Genomic DNA, 8,477 nt, shown 5'->3' with positions numbered 1-8,477 from the left:
ATAGCTCGGATTTTGGTGTTCTTTCTATGTACGGAACGCTTGTGACATATACTATCACTTGGTTAAGATTATTTATTCTTAATAATATTCTATTAAAAAGTCATTTTTGATGCTTATTGTCTCTAAATTGACTAGAACGAATCTGCGGGCGTTACACTTGATATCATTTGCCTTAGTAGTTGGAATTCTTTGCCCATGAATAGACTTATTTATGCATCAAGATCCGAAGAGTTAGTATTAATAGTGTTACTATTAAAGAACTTACCGATATTACTATTATTTAGGGTATTGAAGGTTTCGTTAAGATCCTGGGTCACAAGAGTTTGGATGTTTGGGTGTCACAACTGGAAATTTTGTGTCATGTAATCTATACATTCAAGCTATTGTGAATCAAAAACTTCAATCAAATACATCATACAAGTGCTACAAATAATCATCAAACAATTGGAAACCCTAGAAGTTCTTGTTTAAGTCCATTTTGGACTAGGACTCCCATATTGGATCCACATGGACCAATAAGCTTCCAATTAGATTATCATGAGCTTAGAACCCTAATTGGGCTCTAATTGGACCCACACTAATCTATTTCAACATTTTGGGCCATGTTGGGCCTAGAATGAAATGAATTAAAAACTTTGCTCCATGAATAACCTAACTAGCCCAACAAAAATGTAAAAATCCTACCACATTCTTTTAGGTATAAAACACACCCTAACTAACACTAATATTGGGCTTGGGAGCAAAAAGCCCAAAAATTTCCTTTTCCTTCCATGTTTTCGACCCACATCAAGCCCAAGAGGAGGGTTTGACTTTCCCATGCCACCTCATTATTGTCCATAGGATTTCCATGCAAGATATTCCCTTTTCCCATGCAAGTATCACTTCAAAGATCACCTCACTCCTTCCTCTCTCTCCCTCTCGGCCGAAACACACACACACATTCACAAATCTCTCAAATTCTCTCTAGATCACTCAAGAACACTCCCTTCTCCCCTCTCCAAAAATCTCGAAAATTAGGAGGCATTCAAGAGGAAATCTCCACAAAATTCTTCATCTAAGGTAAGAGTTGCTTGAATCTATGAACTAAATTCTTTGTTTTATCAAAATCCTTTCCTAATCTATGCAAAAATCGTGATCTTGCACCCTAGAACCATCTCAAACTCGAGATCTACCAAGGAAGGGAGCTAAGGCCAAAAACACTTCATTTTCCTTCCATTTTCTTTGCAAAACCGAGCCCCCACACCCAAGGTGAGCTTCATACCCCCTATTTTCTGTTTTTATGAGTTTTGTGGGGGGGGGGGGGAATACAAGTGAAAGTGTAGATTTATATGTGTTTATATGCCTTGTATGATTTCCATGCTTATATGTATGCTTTTATGTGTTTTAATGTTGGATCTAGCCATAAAACTCCTCAAAACCGAGATATAACTTATGTTATATGATTTTAGCATGAAATGTATTTCTACATACAAAGTGTTTCAAGAAAAATAGCTAAGTGGTTTAGTAACAATTTTCTTTAAGCTAAAAACACAAATTTTGGGCCAAAAATGTGAAAAATACAAAATTAAGGGCCCAAATTGACATTTCACGAATTCTGATGGATGAAGTGTGTCAAAACAGTTTCCATAAAACAATTTCTGGAATTATACTCAATTAGAGGATTAAAAACATAATTTTCAAGCTTAATGGGCTAAAAATGAAAATTTCGGCCCAATGAGGCCCATTATGCGAATTTTCCTGTTTTGGAGGGCCAAAACTGTGATTTTCTGTAAAACAGTGGACCATAAGTGATCCAAGTCCTTTTCAAAGGTTTAAAATGCTTTTTAAATTTAAAAAGGACCAAAGTTGCAAAAATTTTACAATTTGGGCCAAAATTGTCAAAATTGTGAAAAGAAGGGCTATAACCGAGAAAAACTGAAATTTCAGGGACTTAAGCTGTTTTCTATGAAAAATATGCTGGAAAATATTTATTTCAATAATTTTTGGTGTTAAAATGTCAAGAAAATTGATTTAAGGACCAAACCGGAAAGTATTTTAAATAAAGGGTTGAAAAAGTAAATTTTACAAACAAGGAGGGGCTGAAAACAGAAAATTTCCAAGACTAATTCAATACATACAATTTGACCAAGTAATGGTGCTACGACTACCGACAAAATACAATACATTACAACACCCAAAGTCGTTGTTAAACGAATTGGTTCGGTCTCGAACCAATAAAAATCCGAAACTACTAACACGACGATACTATGATACTACAATACTACGATTCATGCAAATAACGATTCGGAATTCATTATACATGCGAATGTGCACAGACGTCTACGCACTATCTTTGGGCCCCACAAGTGTAAAATCTTGTTCGTTGAGCCTAGCTAGCCCGACGACCTGATCTTAAGGCCCAAAGACTTCATCTTACGAAGTGTTGGGTTTACCAATCCGACACGACGTAACCGGACTTTCAATGGCTTGTAGACTACTGGTCCCCAAGGGTCCTTTAGTGTCGCTAGTAGAGTCTGCCTTTTTGCGAGGCGGGTCTGGGACCCCTCGTACCTTTTTATCCCCAACCGGCTAATGGAGTCGTCGAGGCCTTCGTGTCCTCCTTCTCTTCGGATGTGGGACTACACGTAGTCAGGACGGTTGGATAACGTGATTAGTACGGACGACGCCTACGGGATCGTTAGTATTGCTATAGACTAGTCGTTTGTGTAACGCGTGTTTGTAGCAGATAATCATGCTCAAAAATAATCCAATGTCGTCTGGTAATGATAACTTCATGCGTTGCAATGGTTTCAAAGTAATTTCATGGAATTCAAAGAATTAGGAAAACATCGGGTTTTCCTAGGGTTTTCAATACATACAATTTCAGAATACATACGATTTCAATAAACAATATTTTACAAGTGTAGAAAACAAACAAGCATACTTATGGATCTTCACACCTTTTTGACTATACTATTTTCAGAAAATATCGGATTTTCTGGTGGTTTTCAAACGATACGAAACATTGTTTTCAAATACAACTTATGAACTCACCAACATTTCATATGTTGACGTTTTTCAAAATACTTGTATTCTCAGGGAACCAGTGAATCAAAGGAAATCTTATTCAGTGATGGCTTGCAGTTTATTTATGTACGAATCGAACAATTTATTGTGGAATGTAGTGTTTAAACAATGTATTTCATGTAAACTCTACTGGTTGTACAATATTAATGCATGGTGACGAATGTTGTTATGTTTCATATATATTCAATGTTATGGTATTCAATTGAGTCACGACAGCCCCCGGACGTTTCCGCCGTCTGGTTCGGGGGTGTGACAGGTTGGTATCAGAGCTTTGTTTATAGTGAACTAGCATGTCGAACCACACATTGATATGCAACTATAAACCAAAAAGAGGGACTAACAGAACTCTGAACAAAACAAGTAAATAAAACACGCTTGCTTGCATTAGGAATAAGAGCCTAACGCCGAATCAAACACAATAATGTTGGTATCTCGGTCAATTCGAGACTGTTCTTAGTGATACCAAGTAGTGAATGTAGCCTGATCAACTACATTCTCTCCAAAGTAAAACTAACACACGTCTTGATGAGATCGGGATAGCTAGGGAACCTAAAACTATACCCTTTATCATCAACAAGAGAACGTTTGCTTGGTCTGTACAATAGTCATAGAACCTAGGAATAATGTTAGCATATTTACGTGCTCGCGCAAACAGCATGGCTGGTTTTCATCACCCTGGAGACCCCTATTTCCCTAACCAGGGAAACAACGGGTGGCTAGAGGAGGAAGAGCCTGAGGAAGAGCCTGAAGAGGAACCTGAGGAAGACCCCGAGGAAGAATCTGACGGAGAACCGGAGGCAGAAGCCGAGGACGAGCCTGCCGAACCCGAAGAGGACGAAGAGCAATTCGAAGAGGAGCTCGAGGGCAGCGAAGGGGGTGATTCGGACGCAGAGTCCGAGGTCATCGACCCCCCTTACCCGATCAGGGTGCCTGCTTATCGTGTGGGTCCCACTGGACCTACCCCTCCTTGGGGCATCGATCTTTGGAGATGGAGCAGACACCAGGGACAGCGACCCCCGTTTGGCAGGTCACGGGAGTTCTTTGATCTGAGGGACGGAGGACCGGCCGACCGAGCCCTACCGGTCATGGTGAGACGATTACGGGACACCGGCGACCTTGCTCAGGGCACTGCTGATCAAGTGCGCCAGTTGTGGACTAGGGTCGAGCGTGCGGAGCAGGAGACGCGTGACGTCCTCCGGGAGTTTCACATGAGGCAGGTAAGGTGGGAGTCTCGACTTCAGGACGCAGAACGCCTAGTGGCTCGTCTTCAGGGAGCATCCACATCTTCGGCACCACCTCCAGATGCAGCACATCGCGATTAGAGATGGACCTACCATGGTAGAACATTAGGAACTATATTATGTACTTCGGCTCTATGTTTAAGTGATTACACTACTCATGGAGCCGTTATGCTGTCAGATTAGTGTTACTTATGTATGCTCTTACGAGCAAATTTTCTTGTACTAAACGCGGATAATATTAATAAACTTTTATATGTTTTGCTATGCTATTACAAGTTGTTAAGTGTTGAGAAGTTACGATTGTATGCTTGATGATAGTAATGTTTAGGTTCGTACCATACATCTAGCTAGTAGGATCGCGACCTCACAAAGACCACATACACTCAACATCTTTCCGTTTCATGACAGAAAGATGCCTCGCCGAGCTACCCGCGGAAATCCCGAGCCAACATCGCCCGAAGTCGACACCACTGCTTTCCAGGCAGCCGTGTCTGCTGCGGTCACCGCAGCTATGGCACAACTGCACCGAGGGAACAACGGGGGAGGCAATGGGCAAGGCTCTGGAAGTTCAAACAATGGGACGAATCAAGGACCCACTAAAACGTGCACCTACAAGGACTTTGCGAACGCTAAACCCCGAACTTTCAACGGCACGGGAGGGGTGATTTCCTTGAAGCGATGGATCGAGAAGGTAGAGTCGGTGTTTGAAATATGCGAATGCCCCGAGCAGATGAAGGTGAAGTTCGCGGCCTGCACTTTCGTGGACCAAGCCCTCACTTGGTGGAATGGACATGTGGAAGCTATGACGCTCCCTGTCGCCAACTCTATCCCATGGGCAGAAATGAAAGAAATGTTAATGGCTGAGTACTGCCCCCGAGGCGAAATTCAAAGGATGGAGCAGGAACTATGGAACCTCACGGTGCAGAATGCTAACATCGACGCCTACATCTCGAGATTCAGCGAATTATCTCTATTGTGCCCGGGTAGGATCACGTCAGAAGGGAAGAAGGTTGAACGATTCATCTGGGGACTGACATCCCCCATTCAAGGGAATGTGATAGCTGCGAACCCTGAAACGTTTGACAGTGCGAAGAGATTGGCCAAGAGGTTGTACGATCATAACAACAAAAGAGGCGAGAAACCAATAGAGACTGAGAAGAAAAAGGAGGGTGATGGTAGGAGAGGGAAGAACCCCAAGAGGAAGGGGCGTCAGGGCCCCGAGACCTCAAAAAGGCAGCAAACAGGGGCAGTTAACGCTGTCACCACACCGGTTCCAGTCACACCACATGCTCCAGCCTCAGCTGCTTCAAATGCTTCAAGACCCTACTCCGGTAATCTTCCTAGTTGCAATAAGTGCGGCCTCCACCATCACGGCGAATGCAAGGAACTCTACTGCACAAGTTGCAACCGAAGGGGACACACTGCAAGGTTCTGCAGGACGTACCCTCCTAGGAACCAGAGTCAGGGAAACAACCAGAACAACAACAACAACAACAACTACCGCAATAACAACAACACCAATGCCGGCGGCAATAATGCAGGGCCTAGCCACACCTGCTTCGGGTGTGGAAGGATGGGGCATTTCCGCCGAGATTGCCCTAACAACAACTCAGGAAACAGAGGAGCAGGAAGAATGCTGACTATGGGTCAGAGTGATGCAGTCCAGGATCCCGCAGTTGTGACCGGTACGTTCCTCCTAAACCACACTTATGCATGCATCTTATTTGATACCGGAGCGGAACGAAGTTTCGTGAGCGAGAAGTTTAAACATTTATTAAAACAACAACCCCAGAGGCTAAATGAAACGTATACGGTAGAAATGGCCAATGGGAAAACCGAATCCACTGAGGAGATCTACACTGGATGTACCCTAACCCTTAACCATCACGTCTTTCGAATAGACCTAATGCCAGTATCAATTAGGAGTTTCGATGTAATTATCGGCATGGATTGGTTAAGCCCCCACCATGCTGAGATTTTGTGCCGCGAGAAGGCCGTTCGCCTTCGTCTTCCGAATCACGAAACCCTAGTGATTTACGGAGATAAACCCAGTACGAATCTCCGCCTCATCTCGTGCATCAAAGCACAAAAACACCTGCGAAAGAACAATTTGGCATTCCTGGCTCACATAGTGGACAGGACCAAAGAAGAAATTAACATCCAAGACATTCCGGTAGCGTGTGAATTCCCGGACGTGTTTCCTGAAGATCTTCCAGGAGTACCCCCAGAGAGACAGGTTGAGTTCCGAATCGACCTTGTTCCAGGAGCGACTCCTCTCGCTAAATCACCATATCGGTTGGCTCCTACTGAAATGCAGGAACTGTCCAGCCAACTCAGTGAGCTTCTGGACAAGGGATTTATCCGACCTAGCTACTCGTCGTGGGGAGCCCCAGTGCTCTTTGTCAAAAAGAAGGACGGATCCTTCAGAATGTGCATCGATTACAGAGAGTTGAATAAACTCACTGTTAAAAACCGCTACCCACTCCCACGAATCGATGATCTATTCGACCAGCTCCAAGGAGCTAGTTATTTCTCCAAAATAGATCTACGGTCTGGATACCACCAACTCAAGGTTCGAGAAGAGGATATTCCCAAAACCGCTTTCCGAACCCGCTATGGACATTATGAATTCGTCGTAATGCCCTTCGGTCTAACAAATGCACCTGCCGCATTTATGGACCTAATGAATTGAATCTGTCGACCGTTCCTTGACAACTTCGTCATTGTGTTTATCGATGACATTCTCGTCTATTCACGAAGCAAGGAGGAGCATGGCCAGCATCTACGACAAATTCTAGACACTCTGCGATCAGAAAAGCTTTACGCCAAACTCTCCAAGTGTGAGTTCTGGCTTCGGAGTGTGAATTTCCTAGGCCACGTGGTTAGCCAAGACGGAATTCATGTGGACCCCTCTAAGGTCAAAGCTGTGGAGGGATGGGCAACTCCGACTACGCCCACAGAAATTCGCCAGTTTTTAGGCCTAGCAGGCTACTATAGGAGATTCATCCAAAACTTCTCTAAAATCGCCAAGCCGCTTACCTTGCTTACGCAAAAGAGCGTGCCATTCAAATGGACAGACCGGCAAGAGATTGCGTTTCAAACCTTGAAGCAAGCTCTCTGTAGCGCTCCTGTACTATCACTACCTGAAGGAACAGAAGATTTTGTAGTCTACTGTGACGCGTCGAATCAGGGCCTAGGCTGCGTTCTCATGCAACGTGGAAGAGTGATAGCATATGCGTCCCGCCAACTAAAGACGCATGAGGTAAATTATACGACCCATGACCTAGAACTGGGAGCCGTGGTCTTTGCTCTAAAAATTTGGAGGCATTACCTATACGGTACAAAGTGCACCATCTTCACAGACCACAAGAGCCTCCAGCACATCTTGAATCAAAAGGAGCTGAACATGAGACAGCGGCGATGGGTGGAATTACTAAATGACTACGAATGCGAGATCAAGTACCATCCAGGCAAGGCCAACGTGGTAGCTGATGCATTAAGTCGGAAGGAGTACACAAATCGCCGTACGAAAACGCACTCGATAACCATTCAGTCTCATCTGGCCACTCAAATTGCATCAGTCCAGGCAGAGGCTATGGAAGCGGAAAATAGAAATAGTGAGGCATTGCGCGGGATGGAGAAGAATCTAGAAGTCAAGGAGAATGGGGTATACTACTTCATGAACCGTATTTGGGCCCCAAAAATCGGAGGATTTAGAGAGACCGTTATGAAGGAAGCCCACAAGACACGATACTCCATTCACCCTGGTTCGGACAAGATGTATTTGGACATTAAGCAGCACTATTGGTGGCCTAACATGAAGGCGGAAATCGCAACTCATGTTAGTAAGTGCCTTACGTGCGCCAGGGTAAAGGTGGAATACCAGAAACCTTCAGGATTGTTACAACAACCGGCAATCCCTGAGTGAAAATGGGAGGGGATATCTATGGACTTCGTGACCAAGCTGCCCAAGACGTCGGACGGACTGGACACCATATGGGTAATAATCGACCGACTGACGAAATCTGCCCATTTCCTACCAATCAAAGAGTCCTACAAGATGGAGAGACTGACGCGTTTGTACCTACGAGAGAACGTAAGACTCCATGGAGTGCCAAAATCTATCATCTCGGATAGGGACAGTAGGTTCACGTCGCGCTTTTGGCAATC

The sequence above is a fragment of the Lactuca sativa genome, chromosome 9 (genome assembly GCF_002870075.4).
Source record: "Lactuca sativa cultivar Salinas chromosome 9, Lsat_Salinas_v11, whole genome shotgun sequence".
NCBI classification, from domain to species: Eukaryota; Viridiplantae; Streptophyta; class Magnoliopsida; order Asterales; family Asteraceae; genus Lactuca; species Lactuca sativa.
Note: the sequence above shows the minus strand (reverse complement) of the source record.